We start from the raw sequence: 19,860 nt of genomic DNA, 5'->3' as shown, positions 1-19,860 counted from the left end.
GTAGGCAGAGTGGATGCCGACACAACAGTGGGCAGCATCTCTAACAGAAGGCAAGTGAAGTCATATTGGGAATTATTTCAGAAATAAGTTTGCATGGCAAAGTTCTCACAGGGTACATTTTTATTTAAAAAGAACTTCCAATTTTAAAAAGAGCCCATAAGAGTTTTGACAAAAGAAGTTGTTCAGACTTTTTTTTTTTAAGATAGGAGCATTGAGATCAGAAAAAGTAAAAGACTTGCTTGACACCAAACAGCAAATCAATGGCTGAGGGACTCATGTCATGGGTGTTGCTCAAGTTGATGTTATGAAATAGGTGAACCTTATTAAAGACAACAGAAATAAGCTTACTTTCTGTGGTACTGGGATGAGGGGCAAGCTTAAAACCTTGCATACATTAAGCAAGTAATCTACCAATGAGTCATATCCTTAGCTCATAAGTATATTTTTTTAATTAAAAATATCACTTGGAGTGCAAACCTTTTTGAGCCTAAGTGATCATCCAACTACTGTTTGAAACTTCAACATGATCCCTAAACTCTCCAGTGATTTCATTCTCCAACACCTGTTGGAATTGGTTCTGCATGGAGGAGGCTCGTTGGCTTCTGTTTGGAAGTCTGCATCCAGCCAAGTGGAAGCATTCTTCTCGAGGCTCCCCAGGAAACACAACATTTGTTGATTCTACTTCATTTTACAGTTTGTTCCATTGCTTTTTCTTCCTTGGTCTTGGAGAACACTGAGAACTTATGAGACTAATTTAGGTCAGATATGCTGAAAGTCAAAAGTGATGTTTTCTTTTGCAGGAAAAACCCCAGGGGCAGAGAATGCAGGAAATTGCATGTGTCTGTGATGGAAAACAAATGAAAACCTTCACAGCAGAAATGCCCATCGCTGATCATCAAACACATCCATCACAGCGTGCCAATGCAGATGGGTTATACAGGCAACTTCCAGCTGAGCATCCCGAACGGTATTCCCTTCATCTCCTGTCCACCAGTGTTCTCTGCATCAGTTCTCAGAGATTCATATGAAGCCTAACTAAGAACATGGGGTTATTTTAAAAATATAGTATGAGCACATGTGTAACTCTTAAAGATAATTGGATTGGGTTATAATAGATACACCTATTGAAGGATACAAATCTCTCGAAGCTGTTAGTTGTGTTTCTCTTGTTGAATAAAACCCACAGATACTTTATTTTATTAACATATGCTTATCCTGGGGAGATCACCCCTGTTTTATTATCTGGAGGAAGACAGATATCCTCCAATGGGCAACAAGAAGATCTGGGAATGAAGTCTAGAGCAGGAAGCCCTGGTTGATCTTTAGGTATTCATACACATGCGAGGACTGCCCTCTGATGAAGGTTTATGGACGCATTCAACAAGCAGTGGCAAACCAAGGGTTAGGGAGGGATTTCAAAGCACCACTAATTCCCCCAGCTCCAGTCAGCTGTACCTTGTTATGGTTTGGATACACAATGTCCTTTGAAGACTTAATCCCTAATGCAATATTTCGAGGTAGGGTTTGGGGAGGAGTGATGGGTCATGAGGGCTCTGACCTGATCAATGAATTAATCCACCAATGTGTTGGTAATTGAATGGATAATGGGAGTGGCAGGCACTATGGAAGATGGAGCTGATGGGAAGAAAGAAGTCACTGGTGGTGGTGTTCAGGAGGGTTTTTTTTTTTTTAACTCTGGCCTCTTCTGGCATTCTCTGCCACTGTGAGATGAGCCATTTGCTCCACCACATGCTACCTGCTATGATGTCCTGTCTCACCACTCTCAGAGCCAGAAGCAATGGAGCCAAGTGACCTGAGCCAAAATCTATTTCCTCACTGAAGACGGTGTCTCCATGACAAAAATCTGAGTAGCACACTTGTGAACCAGATTATGTTGATTATGGTCATCTGAATTTCCCCCCTCTTGTTATGGCCCTGAAGCAAAGTATTTTGAATATATTTGGACCTGTTTAGAGGCACCAAACCCTACCTCGAAATATTGCATTAGGGATTAAGTCTTCAAAGGACATTGTGTATCCAAACCATAACAAACCTCAGTATACAGTACTATACTGAGGCAGAGATAATAAAAGTGATACCTAAAACACTGGTTCTATTCCGGGCACATTTTATCACACAAAGACATTTGGCAATTTGTTGAGAAACAATTACAGCTGCAATGACTAGTGACAAGTGAGATGCCACACCATTTAGTGGCTCTATCTGGGATGCTGTGGAGCTGTGGATACTGTGGGGCATTCATCCTGCCATACACAGGACAACCCAATAATAAGGAAAGCAGCAGTTCAAGACTCACAATGCCAAGAGTGGGGAAATCTGCCACAGAAATAAGGGGAATCTCAGAACACAGTTGGTGTCCCGTGGCTCAGATTCCCCCAGCTCCTTTCAGAGCCATGTGTTCTAGGTTTTTATGGTTACCAAGACAAGCAATACTTCCTTACTCTAGTCATGGGCAACAGATTTCTACTATTCCTTATTCTGAGAAGTGTCCTGCAACCCCTCCACTCTCCAAGTCATTAAGCCAAATATTTATTGAATGTATACTACTACTACAAACTAAATTATGCACCAAGAAAGGAAATGAATGAAAAATTTGAGGTATTGTTCCTTAGAAGAAATAATTAAAGTCTCAGGAGGGTGTGCACCTTGACCTTGTCCTCTCCAAATTCCTTTTTTTTTTTTAAAAAAAAAAAAGCAAACTTGATGCTTTGGGAGCATAGACCTCACTAACCGCTGTAACTGTGTGGACTTGAGTCTTCTGGCTTAATACCAGAGACCAAAAACCACTCTTGCCATGAGTACCAAATACCTGGGACAGTAAACATTTGTAGCCCTCTTAATAGAACCAGCCACAGAATCAAAACATCAGTTGGTATTAATTGTGTATGATTTTCAAACTATGTCCTTCTTTCCCCTCCCCTCCCCTCCCCTCCTTTCCTCTTCTCTCTTCTTCCCTCCCCTTCCCTCTTCTCCCCTCTCCTCCCCTTCCCTCCTCTTCCCTCCCCTTCCTTGTCTTTCTTGCCTTCCTTTCCCTTCCTTCCTTGCTCTCCTGGGGATTGAACCCATGGTCTTGCTATGAAAAACATGCACTATACCACTGAGCGACATCCTCAGCCTTGCTTTGATTTCCTCATGGATTTTTATATCTCAGCTCTGTTTTGCTCCTTTTATTTTCCTTGATGTACTGAAAATGAATGTATTTCTTAAAGAAAATTGATTTAAAGGCAAATATTTCTGAATTAAAAAGATTTAGTTGGTTCTGTTGTTTTTTGGATTTTTGAGACAGGGTTCCTCAGTGTAGCCCTGGCTGTCCTGGAGCTCGCTCTGTAGACCAGGCTGGTGTCAAACTTGGAGATCTGCCTGCCTTTGCCTCCCAAGTGCTGGGATCAAAGGTATGTGCCATCACCTCCTGGCTTTGTACCACCACTCAACATTTGTTTTTATTTTATGTGTATTTTATGAGTGTATTGCTTACATATATGTAAGGGCACTGCATATGTGCCTGGTGCCAGCAGAAGAGGTGTAGCTGGAGAGTTTCTCTCTGGGTCCTGCCAATCCCTGGCAGTCCCGCAGCCCACTTATAAAATAAACACACAGATGCTTATATTATTTAAACTGTTTGGCCTAATGGCTCAGGCTTCTTGCTATCTAGTTCTTCTATCTTAGATTAACCCATTTCTATTAATCTATATCTTTCCACGTGGCTCATGGTTTACTGGTACTTTACATCCTGCTCCTCATCATGGTAGCTGGCAGTGTCTCTCTCACTCTGCCTTCCTGTTCTCCCAATTCTCCTCTCTGCTAGTCCTGCCTATACTTTCTGCCTGGCTACTGGCCAATCAGCATTTATTTATCAATCAATCATAGCAACACATTTTTACAGCATACAGGACATCCCACAGCACTTTTTTCTTTTTTTTTTTTTTTAAGGAGGATTTTAACTTTAACATAGTAAAATTACATATAACAAAACAATTATCAAGCAAGAATTAGTTACAATATCTAGTCTATTTGTATTTGGCAATATTAAATAACATATCCTATCTATCTTATATTTGTGAGTCTAAGGTTTTCTATCTAACTTATCTCTTATCATAACTAAGGAAATTATAACTATCTAGTTTTTAACTACATCAAAGACCTCAGAAGGATATAATATTACCTGAGAAATGGGAGAAGGATGCAAGCAACTTTTGGGAGTCTTTTGAGAGTAGACAGAGACAGTTGGTAGCCTGGACAGTCACCTAAAGTTCTTTTGTAAAGTTGGGTCATCTGTTTTTAGTCCACAGGCCTAGAGTCTCTCAGTCACTTTTCTCTGTGTTCTGTAGAATGTCTCTGTGAAGCAGGAACCTAAAGGACCATTTTGCCAAGCAAAGTTCAGTGGTCACCTTCCCATGGGTTCTGCATGTCCAGTCGATCAAGCAGTCCCGGCAAGGACAGTGTCTTGCCCAAATGGCTACTTCTGCCAAGGTGAAGATAAACTCCATGTGGAGTGCCTTTGATGCCCACCCTCCTCTCTGAAGTAAATTGGTGCTGCCAGGAGCAGAGATGTCTCACTGTCCAGAAAGTCTAATTTTTTAAAAACATTTTAAATGCCATATTCTGTAGGTCTTTGAAGTGTTTGAAGATTATCTATCTATCTGAAATATATCTATGTATACCTAGAAAACTTAACTAACATACTACAAGTTTGACTATCATAGAAGACTATTTATTAATCTGTATTTCTTAATTATCCATTACAATCTAAATGAGTTACATAAACATAATATCTCAAATGAGAGTAGAAATATATATACAGTATAGCAAAATTAAGTTTAAACTTGTATCAATAAACTAAAATCCATAGCAATGTAAAACATTTTAAACAAGTTGTTGCTCTTTAAAAGTAGGTTCAACAATCTACCCTTTTATCCTATCATATCTATATCCTATATATCTATATTATATCCTCCTTTCTTCTTTTAGAAAGATATTGTATTTATAATTAACCTGTTTAAATAAAAATATTCATTTTCCCCTGGAATTGGAGTTATAGGTGATTGTGTGACACTATATGGGGGCTGGAACTGAACTCTGGTCCTCTGTAAGAACAGTCAGTGCTCTTAACTGATGAGCCAGCTCTCTAGCCTCTGAATTTTATTTTATATTTTTTTCTTTTCAAAAGAAGGCAGGGCTGGAAGATGTAAACTAGTTCTAGAGAGCATAATTTTCAAGTTCATGGCAGATCTGGATTTTTTTGGGATGCATACATGATATCCTCCTTATACATAGGCACATAGACACAATGACACACATACCCAGAGCAGACTGCTGAGCATATTCGCTTATAGGTGGGGATATAGATCGGGTAAGATGAATTCAGATTCTAACATTCTTTTTTGAGAATTTTTTGTTCTTTATGTGTATGTGTGTGCACTTGTGTGTGCCATAGAGTAAGTGTGGAGGTCAAAAGTCAACTGTGCAGAGTCAATTCTTTCTTTTCTTTTTTCCATGGGTTCCAGGTATTGAGCTCAGGTCCACCAGGCCTATACAGCAAGTGCTTTTACCCACTGAGACATTTGCCATCTCAATTTTCATAAATTATAAAAGAAATGGGAAAGTTTGGTTAGTACAAATATTAACACAGTACTAACATCTTAGTATTTTGAAATGACAGGCAGTTCTGTCTACAATACAATACTTATCTCTGATTTCTGCACATGCTATATATTTGTTATTGATTTGAGGTTTCCAGATGGCCTTCTGTCCCTTATAGGTTATTGGTCATGTGTTAGTTCTGAAGGTTAAGCTCTGATTTGCTTCTGAGAATTCCATAAGCATTCTGCAAAGTGAAATGGAAGCAAGTGGGTTAAAGGCATCATCTCTCCAGGGATGATGGTAAAGATGGGGACTACATCAACATGCGATTGAGAATGAGACATGCTTCTCGAATTGGTTTGAAGACCTGATCACATAGAATTCAATGCAGTTACATTTACTTTCAGAGACACTTATACATATGCTAGAATTGGGGTGACATGTTTTTCACCTAAAATTTATTTATTATGCCATGGGGAGGCCTTGCCATGCTTTCTGGAACCCATGCATGGTCAAATCAAAATGGAATTAACGTATTAAAATTAATGAATATTTATGGGTAGCTACTCTGTCTAAGCAGTTATTTCAACTGTTGGAGTGCAGCAGAATTTTGGGGAGCTACAAGGAGAGTACTCCTAACTCCAAGGAGTCAATTCTATCCCCCATAGTAGACATGCATGTGTGCATGCATGCGTGCGTGCCTGAGTGTGTGTGTGTGTGTGTGTGTGTGTGTGTGTGTGTGTGTCTGTGTGTGTCTGTGTGTGTTTATGGTGTAGTGGTAAGTACATATGACACCTTTTTGGGTACTAAACAGTGCAAAATACTCAACAAAGAAGAGGTAGACAAGGAGCTACTTCATACAGCTGCTGATGTGATATACAGAGAAAGTTAAAACTCTCTCATGAGCAATCAGGATTTATTTGGAAACGGGACAATTTCAGATTGCTGGAGAGCTGCTGAAATAAACTCATGTATTACATGATACAAAGCTGTAGCAGAGGATTACTCCTTTTCTCACCCCCTCCCACCACACACAGAAGTATGAATACAAAGAGAAGGAGGCAGGTGTCTGGTATTTACATGAAAAATTACTCTCCACCACAATCACCTTCTGTCAATAAAATGAGTATTTTCTGACATGCCAATTAGGTGATTCATAATCCAGATGACCACCCCCTTCCATTTAGGACTCCTGGGCTGGGTTAAATGTCTTAAGTGTTTACCTTTGTGACCAGTGGCATGGATCTGTTCTCAGTCAAACTGGGCCACTCATGACATGTTTGCCTACAGGGTTTCTCTGGAGGTAAAGGCACCATTATTATCAGATTTGAACCTGAACAGCAGATTAGGACAGTGGTTTTGCCAACAGCAATGAAATTGTTTTTTATAGATCTGTGTGTCCAAAATATGGAGTTTGTAGGAAGTGTTACACAAAATGAACAGCTTGTGACATCTGAAAGTCCCATGAAGGAGTACGTATGACAGAGCTGGCTTTTTGTTCCCTCTAATGCTCCAGAGCTGGGTGGTGGGGAGAGTTGCTGTCATCAGCATGATTAGCTAATTTTCAAAGATTGGTCTGATGATGAAATAGACATTTTTTTTTCAAATTGAAAATGAACAGTTCAGTGACTTCTAGTACATGGAATGATTTGTTTTAAATTTTCATTTAAGGATTCTAAGGTGATGGGGAATGAATTTAATACATTGGACTAGGTACATAAATGTATTTAATTATATCACAAATATTAAGTAATGTAATATTTATATACTAGCTATGGGTTTTTGAATTTCTATGATGAAATATTTAAATTGATAGTATATTTTAATTCTACCAAAGGAAGAAATTCTTTAACAGTTTTAAACTTAATGCTATTAAGGCTTTTTCCATTTTAATTCTAAAGAAACCAGCAGAGTTCATAGCTTACAAAAATGATGTTGGGAGAACACTTGAATGGAAACTTTGAAAGTCTGGAAATATACTTTTTGATAGATAAAGATAAGGCTGTGTAGAAACATCTTGTGAATGGGCAGAACTATGAGGAAACCAATTTTTACTGTTTGGGGTAGAGAAGCAGACACTAGAAATCTGCACTTCCAGCTCCTGCTGAAAAACAGGTTGGCCAAACAAGAGCCTTTGGCTTCAGCAGAAAATAAAAGGTAAAGATTTGTTTGTCATGAAAGGATCCTTTTACCTAGAGACTCTCAGAGACAGGGCATGTTTCCATGGAAACAGGGGCACCCTACAGAGCCACTTTCAAATTACAAGTCCTCTGGATGATGTCATCCCAGCTGTCTTCCCTAAGACTCTGGTGTGTCCCCCTGCTACTTGGTAACAGCACCCTAGTTGAGACTAAAGGAAAGGAAACACTGCTCCTAGCCAAGGAAGTCTGGCTACTAGGCACAGAGAAATGCCTTACAAAAACCAAAATACCAGAATTTGTAATAATTTTGTCAAGGGTTAAGAGTTATCTCTGTATCTACAAAGGAAGAGGCTTACTGAGTAATTTGCTACAGCAAATATTAATCTATTTAAGAAACTCATTTACAAATGTATAGATACTATCACTAAACAGCTAGAACTTTTTTTTCATTAAAATAGAAGTACTATGGACCTCTGCTTGACTTTTTAAAAAAATACTGTATGTTTCCTGAACAGGTTGCCGTAGGGGAGAATTTAATAAATATATCCTTGATACATCAAGTTAAACACCTCAAAATTAATTTATAGGACTTCACAGACACTTTAATTTGCTGTTAGCACTACAAAAAGAATCCTGTCTGATAAGTAATCTGAAATTTTCCTGGTGTTTGACTTTCTTTTCTTTCTTCTCCCCCTCCCTCCTTTCCCCGCCTTCCCGCTACACCGCGCAGCGCATCCCTCTCTGGAATGCCCAACCCAAGGCTTTGATGCTGCTGTGAGCACTCAACCACTGAACTCTCTCCCTGCAGCCCCTTCGTTCCTGAATATCCAGTTATCCAGCGCAGTGTTGAGCCATCCTTAGTCAGTCTTATTGCCCGGACGTCACTTGTGTCAAATTCCTGGGCACATGGAAGGTTTTCTCCTTAAAATGTCTGTCCAGCTTTGGTCAACATACAGTGTTTAAATACCTAGTAGCTGATCAGACATTTTCTTTACCGTTTTTCTTCTTTTATAAAATGTGTTGACTCTTCTTTCATATTTTCCTTTCCTATTGAAGTTTAAAACATCTTGCTCCATTCTGCAAACATGTTCTCTTAAGATTTTAATGGGAATATCAATGATTTTATAGTTTCAAATAAAAAATAATTGACATTTTAATAATCCTATTCTTTCTTTCTTTCTTTCTTTCTTTCTTTCTTTCTTTCTTTCTTTCTTTCTTTCTTTCTTTCTCTTTTTTTACTAATCTTTCATATATTTTGGTCTATAGTTTTAATCATAAATGCTTTGCTCAATATTTTAAAGATAATTGCTATCTCTAACTCTTCCATCTCTTGAAGGCTTTTGTTTAAACATCAGCTTTTCAACAGTCTCATGCCTAACCACCCCATCCACACTTTCACATCTTCTCCTCCCTGTGCTACTTTGCTGTTTGGTTTTCTTATACACTCTATTAGCACTAGCCATATTCTATATCACACTTTCCTTCTGTCTCTTCTCCCCTTAGTAGATTATAAGTGCTGTGCAGGCAGGGATTTCTCCATTTTGTTCACTACTATATCCCTGTTGCCCAGATCAGTGCTCAGTTCTAGGTATAATATGATTTCTCCTCTGCATTCTGTTTATATTAATACTTGTGTAAGTGACTGTGAAGTTACTTTTGTGTTTCTACATGAACTTCTTGGTTTTGATGAATACTGTTTTTTAATATGCTGCTGAATTTGAGTTTATACTGTTTTAGTCAGGACTCCCATTTCATAACAAAGAATCATGACCATTTTCTCTTTATACTATAATCACTCAGTTTTTGTATTGGGATGATATTTGTTTCATCAGATCAGTTAAAGAAGTTTTCTATATCATTTCTGTGTGCCTTGAAACAGTTTGTATATCTGTTTACTAGGTGCTTTTAAAAGTTGGTGGGAAGGTGCTTGAACTTGGTATAGAGTTTAGATTCTGTCGACCACCTCTTTCTCTTTCATGGGGATTGATTTCCTTATGTCATTCAATTTAATTTTGTTAACTTAAAACTGGGAACACTGCCATGGACTCACAGTCCCAGCACTTGGGAGGCTGAGGCAGGAGGATCATGGATTTGAAGCCAGCTTGGGATACATAGTAAGTTCTTGGTCAGTCAGGTGTATGTAAATATTTTAGTTAGGATTCTCTAAAGGAGCAGAACACAGGAGATAAATATACATACTTACTATATGTATATATGTGTGTATGTATGTATCACATATATTTTATATATATGGATTCATGTGTATATATGAATGTATTAAGTCATCAGTATCCACAGATAAATTATACGGGAGAAGCTGAGAGACCAGTAGTTGGACCAGTTCCATCCTAGCTGTCTGTCACTGGGGAGAAACAATTGCTGGTTTGTGGAAATCCTTCCACAAGGTAGGGTGCCTTAGTAGCCCCAATCTTCCTGGCAGCCTGGAATGTTCCCAGAGGACTGCTGGGCCCTAGTTCACCTTGAAAGTTTGGAATAAGCAACCACAGTGCTAGGACAGATCAACTCAGTGGCTAGAGGAAGGCCAAAGGAGAAAAGGGTAGGATGATCTTCCTTCTCAAACCCTCTTTTTATGTGGGCTGCTACCAGATGGGACAGCCACAATCAGAGTGGGTCTTCCCACAAATCAAGGCCATCAGAACAATTCTACAAGTGACACTCCCTACTCTGTGGCAAGGTGACACAAAAGCCAGCCATAATAGTGACCATATCATGCCTCAAAAATAAAACTAAACAGGAACAAAAGTCAATAATTGAGATCTGCTGAAAAGTTATCCTTACATTATTTTAAGATACATATATGTGTAATAGATGTTCTTTTTATTTCTACTTATGCTTGTATCTTTTCTAGTTTTTACTTAAAAACATTGGGCTCCTAAATGGTCTTTTAAATTAAGCTTTTATTTTAATTTTATTATTTTTCTTTCTCTTTAGTAATATTTTTATATGCTTAATTTGTCCCTACTTTGCTGAAACTTACTGAAAGCACTAAGGACACACTAGGTTCTTAGGTTTTTATATTTTCCTTTTTTAAAATGAGAATATCTGTGTATAATATGCATTTGCACTACAACCCAAAGGTTTTGACACATTGTTTTTGTTTGTTTTGTTTTGTTTTTTTATCATTCCTTCCAAAATCTATAGTTTCCATTTGGGTTTCTGTGCCCATCAATGATTATTTAACAGTGCTTCAAGATTTCTAAACAGCATAAACAGAGATATTTTGTTCAAATTTTGATGTTTTTCATACTTTTAATAGTTTTTTTTTTTTTTTTTTTTTGGTTTTTCGAGACAGGGTTTCCTCTGTGTAGCTTTGCGCCTTTCCTGGAACTCACTTGGTAGCCCAGGCTGGCCTCCAACTCACAGAGATCCGCCTGCCTCTGCCTCCCGAGTCCTGGGATTAAAGGCGTGTGCCACCACCGCCCGGCTCATTTTGAATTCTATCTTGAATACATTATTTTAAATTTGGTTTGTTAGCTCTTTCTTGGTATACATTTCCAGTATTTGTTTTTAACTTTCCTCTTTCACTTGGTTGAAGTAACCTGTAGCTGAATTCTAAGGATGAAAATATTTTTGTGATTATAGACCATTAACATTAAAGCCAATAAATGCTACTATTCACAAACCAATATAAAATATACAAAGAATATGAGCACAAAATGAAATCCAACTTCATTAATGTCCAGGGAGTACAAAATAATAATGAAACTATCTTTTAATAAGAAGATTGGTAATTTTTTTTTCATGAGAATACTACAATTTTCAGACAATAGTGACGTGGAATTCTCAGACACTGAGAATAAATATAGGTAGATTTCTTTTTCATGTTATGACTTTTTTTGACAGACAGGAAAATGTGTTTTCAGCACTTTTCAAGTAATCCTGAAGGACTTAAACTGTACAAGACTGGTCAACACCCACCCCAAACCAATTTGCTTTGGTGAAGCTGATGATTAGGCAGGAAGCAGGTATGATTGGTTCAGCCTGAGTAGATATTGACTCTGGACCCATCCAATATGGCCAGGGGTCAGGGTCAAGTGAGACTGTGTGGGAGAGGGAGTAGATTCAGGGATTAGGTCTCCAAAGAACACAGAGGGAGCTGCTGGGTGGACTCCAGTGTCATAGATGCTGGTAGATTATGCTTTACCACATCCAAAATGAAGAAAACAACACAGGGTTTTAGATCTATGGACCAGTGAATTAATTCCACTATCTGCTTTTCTCAAATAAACAGCTTCACTTGGAAAGCTTTCTTGATCTAAAAGGAGTGATGCCGGGTAAGTGAGCCCGTGTGTGTGTGATATGTCTTGCAATCCACAGAATACTGAGGCAATGTGGTGTTGATTACAGCTAAAATAGGTAGAGAAAATACAAGCACACATAGAAGCTCTCAGAATAGAACCCTAAATTCTCCCAAAGAGAAGTTTATAAAAATACTGCCTGGCAGCTGAGGGATTTTCAGCAGTCCTGAACTGAAGGGGCATTTCAGATTGTCCATTCAGCAGGCTCCTCACTCAAATCTGTGTGGTGGATTTTGCAATATGGCTGAGATGGTCATGCCTTCTTAATGAGTGCTCCTGCACAGCAAACGTTTACTCATGTGGCATAAAAGGCAAAGGAGAATCTGAGAACCATGTAATTTAAACTCAGAAGAAAGAGGAAATAGGAGAGTTCTCTTTTCGTTAACAACCTGAAGATATTTAAATGCATGTAATTTTATAAATCTTAAGTATATGTTGTGAACTGAGATACAAATATACTTCAGTAAGAAAAACAAGGTCAAGAAGAATTACAATTTACCTGGAGTCCACATCACAAAATAAGATGGCCTAGCATAATGAGAGATGCCAGCACCCTTAAGAATCTTAACTAGCCATGTGTGCTGTCTTGAGAAATATGTGCTTCAGCATTTAAACACATCACATTGTAATTACTCAGCTTCATGTATCTTGGCTATTAGCATGCCAATTCTTTGAGGGAAGGTATGTGTCACTCATTTTATAATTGCTCTTCTCAGAGCTCTAATTAGTTCTCAAATTGTACCTGATCCTCAACAAAAGTTTGCTGAAAGAACAAGGCAACCATTGGATGGAGAACATGTACATGGACCAGTCATAATCTTCATGTTTCTATCCCCAAATATCCAAACCCACTGGAAAATGAAGTAATCCAACCAGACATAAAATCGTCGGAAATGGCGGCACTTACCACTAAATATGGTTCAATTTATTATGGTCTTCCCGTGTTTACACATCAGCAAGGGATTTCACAAGGGCAGGGTTGTGCACACCCCCCTGACTTCATGACTTCTCTGCAGAGTGGGTAATGTCATGTATGCCTGACCCCTCCTGGTTCACCTCCTGTCCCACTGTAGTCATTATCACTTCCACATCTCCAAAGTCTCTCTATTTGGAAAATAAACATTATACTCACTCTATTTCTCTACATAACAACTTTTGCAACCTTGTGTTATTAAACTTACCTGCCATTTTGAATTGTGGGAGATTCTGCTATACTTAAATGGTATTTTTTTTCCCATCAGGAAAACCTCATTTTCTGGACAGATCTGAATAAGCAGCTTTGAGCTGCGGGGGGTTGAGGTTTATAGCTTTGGAAGATGACGGCCTCAGTTCCCTCAGTGTGTGGGGATGCCTTGTATTTCAGTGAGATTTCAGAGGACCAAACCATTTTGAATCTGAGCCACACTCTGTGATTGACATTTGACCTGTTTGAAATGGAAGAAGTATCATGTTTCTCTGAGGCTTTGAACATGAAATTCTCTCACTCTGCATCTACCTGCTGTTGATGTGGTCATAAAAGTGGGGAAGGCAGTGACAATGCTTCAGGACGCAATAGGATTTCAACCCAATTACGGAAAAGGTAGATTACAGAACCTGTAAGGATGAGCATTTGACTCACTGACAGTCCATTCCAATTTACTTCCCTTTACTCCCCACATCTGGTCAGCTAGTCTGCCCTATTCTATCTGCTCGATCATTCACAGGAATTACAAAAGTAGCTACTACATTAGACACGACTTCAATTCCCAGGTCTCAACCACTCATCATACGCTAAAACTCATGAGATGTATGAACTCATGTTTTAGAAAACGTATCAGATGTATCAGTTGGTGTATTTTGTGGTGCACTCAGAACAATAGTAGTTAACTTGGGCAAGTGTAATGGGAATGAGGAGTCAAGATGGTTCATATAGCAGTTAAGTTTCAGAGATGCTGTCAGATGTTCAAGCAGAGATGCTTAATAGGTGGTTAAAACTATGGATATGGGACTAGCAGACAGGGCTAGGACTAGAGGTGGAAGATTTGAAGACATTGACATGGTGGTGGTAGCTGGAGGTCACCACAGTGACACAATGCAAACTCTAGAGTTAAGTTCAACTCTGTGGGGTCAAAGCTTGCTGGTAAAATACCCCAAGAACTGCTCTTTTTTTTTCTCTCTTTCTCTTTTTGAATGGTCTGATTATAGTTATGCTAAATTATTTCTGATTAAGGTATATCGGCCAGTTCACATGTCAATGAATACATACAAAACTTCTAAAATATTTTTCCTTTCATTAGGCAAAAGAAATTCATTTCCTAAGGGCAGAACTGGATTGATTTTATTACACAGTACTAACCCTTCTCTAATTAGAGTCTGTGCTCTAGCCACTGATGTACCTATTGACCTACCTAATATCTGGAACAAACGAACATGTTCCTTTCCTAAAAGGAAATCATGGGAAGAAGAGGGGTGTCAAGAAAGGGGAAATTTTGCCAGGCAAACAAATGGAAGCAACTCCAAATTTATTTGTTTTCTAGGTGTTCTCTCTCAACTTCAGGTGTGTGGGGTATGGTAATCTAGATTTTTATCTTGGAAATAACTTGGGAACCTAATCCTGATTGGAGACATCTGGACAAAGAATGCACAACTCTCTTATTCTGATCTACCCTCCAGGCACAGAGCAAGAATAATACCAACTTTCCTACCCAGTACCTCTCAAACAAAGGCCTAAATCATTTGACAGTTCTTGGGTCCTGTAATCACCACCCACTTCCCACTCTATTGCCAGAGATCATAAAAATTTTTGGCGGCAGAAGATTAGAGACATCACTTAGGCAAAATCACATAGCAAGGCAGTGTTGCAACTGGGAATCACATGTGGGCCTCTTTCCAAGAGTAAGCTTAAGTAGTGTTTCTGTTCGGGGTTGGCTTGCTTTGAATCATCTTGAAGAAGACAATGACCTGGAGAAAGTGTGCCTCCTAAGTAGATCTCATACGCAGAAAGCAAATTTGTAAATACTGTTTTATGTATGGAATTACAACAAGAAAAGACATAGAAAATCCAAGAACACAAAATATCAACACCTAGAACAATATTGACAGTTAGGAGTGATGTAGCAGTTAATACCAGTCACTCTTTAACCAACTTATTTGATCTCAACTATTTCTTACAAGGACAACCATGTCAGTCAGGAATCTGGAGCTCTCCAGTTAATCATAAGCAACAACTCCTAGACTGTTCTTGAAGCAGAAATGGAGTTTAATTACAATAATTCTATCTTGGATCAGGCTTTTCTTATTAAAGCAAGAGAAAAGATAGTGGGAATTCTCAGAAGAATGTGATACTAATTTTTTAAAACTTGATTTTTAAAATTAAAAATTTCAATATATGCCTTTGAAATATTTATTTTTAATCCCTTAAAATTACCTGATTTTATTTGAGTCAAGAATGACACACAATAACATTTGTACTTAGCTTTGAACTTAACTTTGGGAACACTTGGTTTTGGTTTCAGCCAACTGCTCTTTCTCGGCTGCACCAGTTGGGACTGCTAAGAGCAGCAGTCAAGTGAAGCCTCAGAGACTGGCCAGGGCTCAACCACCAGAGAGACCCAAGAAGGCTATGAGGAATTCGGAAAGCAGATCTATTTTTTTCAAGTCCTCAGAGAGTTTGAAACTTGTTAATACATAAAATTAAGTGCATTTGGTATAAATAAGTGAAATTCCAGAGAATGACAGAGTGCGGCTCACATTTATAAAACTGCATCAAGATGGTTTGAGTCCTTGGAGCCTCAATGAAGTACAAAACATCAAAGCACAGTTGAGAAGACCAAGGATGTCATCTATGAAATCTGTAAATTCCAACCTCCCATGGCTCAAAGCTATTTCTACAGCCTCCCTCTTAGAAGAGGGGAGAAAAGCCACACAGTCACCTTTCTTCCCAATTTAGAGTGATGAGCAATGCAGTCCTGTGTCAGACATTTTTGTGCATGGTGATGTGGGAAGTCATTCATTGGGTAGGTGGGAGGTAGGTGTCTTAGGACAGCAGCATGTGCCAAGCTCTGTGAAGACATGCAAACATCTGTTGTCAATGTGTGTGGGAGAAAGAACATGAAGGCAACAATCAGGAGTCCAGAGCTATGACGCAATCAGAAGATGGCATCGAGCAGGATGCGTGAGGGCTTGGTAACTGAGCTTTTAATTATGAAGTGGAAACAATATCCAGTTTTTTGTTAGCCATAAGATTATACTGGATGGTACAATCCATCCAGTATATGTAGAGAGTACAGTGAGAAATTAATGTTTTATTTATGAAAAAATATTAGACATTTTATTCATTCTCCAATTTTCTTTTAAAATTTGTGACCATGACATGGTAGACAAAATTCTAGGCACAGTGATGTAAGAGTACTTGAATTAGACACACTATTGGGGAAATAGACAATGACTAGACAATTTTATATATATACACATTTATACATATATACACAAAAAATTAATATTTGAAGTCTATATATGTATATACTTGTGATACAAGTACACACACACACACACACACACACACACACACACTTTAAACATTAATTCTTTGGCTAAATAGCAAATCCTAGCCAGGCAGTGATGGTGCATGCCTTTAATCCCAGCATTCAGAAGGCTGAGGCAGGTGGATCTCAGGACTTATGATGAGGTTGCAGTTGGCTATAGTCATCTCAGTGCCTGGATGGACCAACTTTTAGGTCATCCAGTAGTCAGTGGTAGGAGGCTTTGATTCTTCAGGCAGTGGAACTGTTCATAGGGCTCCCCACAATACTATATCTTTGTATCTGTTTCCCTCCAGAGTGAATTATCCAAGGGATAATTCAAAAGAGAAAGAGAAAGAACAAGGCAGGAGTTGGTATCTTTTCTTACCTGGCTCAGAAGTGATATGCCACTTTTTGTAATGGTTATTAAGGCAAGCCTAGAACACCATGAAAAGGGACCACGAAAGGATGCATGGACCAACAGATGCAGATCAGAGTGGATGGCCAACCTTCTAACATAAATAGTGAAAAGTGATGTCAAAGTAGTGGGCTGTGACAAAGAGAAAGAGGTGGAGTCCTAACTCTGCATTTTAAAGAAACTGATTCTCAACCTGTGGTTGTGACTCCTTTGGGGGTTGTAAATCAGATACCCCACATAGCAGATATTTACATTATGATTAATAACAGTAGCAAGATTACTGTTACAAAGTAGCAACAAAATAATTTTATTGTTGGGACTCACCATAACATACAAAACTGTATTAAAGGGTTGCAGCATTAGGAAGGTTGAAAATCATTGCCTTCCTTAAGTGAACCTAAAAGGAGAGGAACTAGCCCTCAGAAGACCCACAGAAGAGCTTTTGGACCTGGGCTAAGGGCCTTTGGCATGGGAGATGTAAAGGCTCCAAACGGGAAGAGGTCAGCCTTGCTAGGAAGCAGGAAGAAGATGCAGTAGCTGACAGTGGTGAGGGAGAGATGGTGGCTTGTGATGCTGGAAAGTCAGGGAGGGCCGGATCACAGAGGCACACAGTCATAATAGTTTTTACTTCCCCAGATGTCAGAAAGAAGTAATGATTCAAAGGCTTTCTATGGGGAATAAGCATGACCTACATTTTGAACAGCTTTCTGGCCCCTTTCCTGACAAGGCGGAAGGAGAGCAGGAGTAGAGGCAGGGAGACTAGTTTTAGGCTGTTTCTGTAGTTCATAGTCCAGGTAAGTGAGGGTGGGGCCAGGCGCACACTGACAGGGAGGGTCAAGTAGACAGGGAATTAGACCTGGAGGAGAGGTTTTCAAATTTCATTGATGAGTTGAAATGATTTTTCATGTGAGTGTGAGTGCACATGGTACAGACAGGGTCAAGAGTGGTTCTCAAGTTAATTCTCAAGGAATTTCCTTTCATTTTGGTGGCAAACAGGGAAAGGATAGAAAGGGTTTGGCTGGGATAAATGGAAGGTTAAGGGGTCAGGGTGATTAATAACAGTGATGATCTTCTCTTGAACAAAATCAAGAAAACCCTTTTGGTCATCACAGCTTTGAAATAGCTGTACACCATAACTAACCACAAAGCATTGCAGTAGATGAGACTCAGCCTCCCAAAAATGGATCTAAGAATTTGGGAGTTATTAAAATACATATTTAAAGCCATACATTGCATGAGATTCTCTAAGAAGGACACACAGCGAGTAGCAAAAGGTCTGGGGAATCCTGACCATTCTGAGGATACATAGCCAGCTGTAGCCAGTGCCAAGAACACACACCAAAGAAAACAAGACAAAGAACAGGAGTAAGAAGTGAGGAGCCAACACTGCAGATGGGGAGCTGTGAGAGGTGAGGAGCCAGCCCTGCAGATGGGGAGTTGTGAGGATGAGGGTGATTACAGAGTGTATGGCTATGCTAGAAAGTCTTCAGATGTGTTAACGAGGAGACAGCTGATCACATTGACAAGATGGGTTTTGGGAATTTATGGATGAAACCATAGTGAATGCCAAAGTGAATGAGATGTCTGGAAAAGGGCACACAGGACAGGTAGGTGCTTTATCCAGAACTTTTGCTGTAAAAAAAGATGAAGGATGTAGAAACAAGGTGTGTGTGTGTGTGTGTGTGTGTGAGAGAGAGAGAGAGAGAGAGAGAGAGAGAGAGAGAGAGAGAGAGAGAGGAGAGAGATCCTCGATGCAAGAGAGAAAGCAAGAGCCAAGGGGAAAAAAGGATGAAACCTTGATAATAGCCAAGACAAATTAAACATTGTAAAAGTAGTTTAAAATGTAAACTTTTTAAGTTTCCCCTCCCCCATCCACCAATAACAACACTTAAAAATTGACTAGGCAGATTTATTTAGGATGTGATGATCTTGTCTTTGCTCACTTTGTAATTTTCTCCCCAGGAGGCTGAGCTGTTCATTCTGACTCATGCCTGGATGGAGGATTTTGAAAAATGACCCTGGTTGTGTGTGGGATAATATCGCCTACACACCATCAAGATCTCGTGATGCTCCATGGGGAAGATACAGGAACCAGCTATAGGAAACAAATAGGATTCCTGTCTTCAATGCCAGACCCACGCTTACAGCAAAAGCCGGGGAGAGTGAGTTTACACAGAGCCGGGATGCTCAGGGTTCCTGCCACACTGGCAGTACCCTTCCTCTCCTGCACTGCACTGTGTCGATGACAGTCCAGGGAACGGGGGAATTAAGTTTAGGGCTTACTTGACGATCGGATTTGATTCTCCTCACCCCTCTCGTCAGCTCTTCTCCCCGCTCTGGAGCCCTCTTTCTTCTTTCTCTCTGTTCTTTGATGCTCGTTCCTGGCACTTGCAGGAGGGACGGGGTGACAGCGCTGACGGCTGAAGTCATCTATTTATACCCAGAATAAGCACAAAATAGGGAAGAGATTGCGCAAATTAACATAAACTGTGCATCCAAAAATACTTTGGCCTTAACAGAGGAGGAGGGAAGCTGTTCTGAGCCCTGACCTTCCCTTGGCCGGCCCAGAGTTTCCCTTCGTCGGCGGGCAGAGTGCTAACTTCTGCTGGAGTGTAAGCATGGCGTTAGACGTTCATTATCTTACTTAGTCCTCTGCTAATGTTCTGAGAGGTAAGTATTATTATGCTTGTGTTATTGTTGGGGGGAAAAGTTGCTTGGCATGGAGCTACACACTTGCCTGTAATCCCAGCACTCATTGGTGGAGCCAGGAAGGTCACGGGATTGAGTCCAGCCTGGGCTACAGAGAGTTAAGGCCAACTTGAGACAAGGTGTAAGCCTGGCTCAGAGAAGGCCCGAACAGAAAAGACAAAAAGAAAAAAAGG

This window comes from Peromyscus maniculatus, chromosome 2 (genome assembly GCF_049852395.1).
Source record: "Peromyscus maniculatus bairdii isolate BWxNUB_F1_BW_parent chromosome 2, HU_Pman_BW_mat_3.1, whole genome shotgun sequence".
In the NCBI taxonomy this organism is placed as follows: Eukaryota; Metazoa; Chordata; class Mammalia; order Rodentia; family Cricetidae; genus Peromyscus; species Peromyscus maniculatus.
This window is presented reverse-complemented; position numbering follows the sequence as displayed.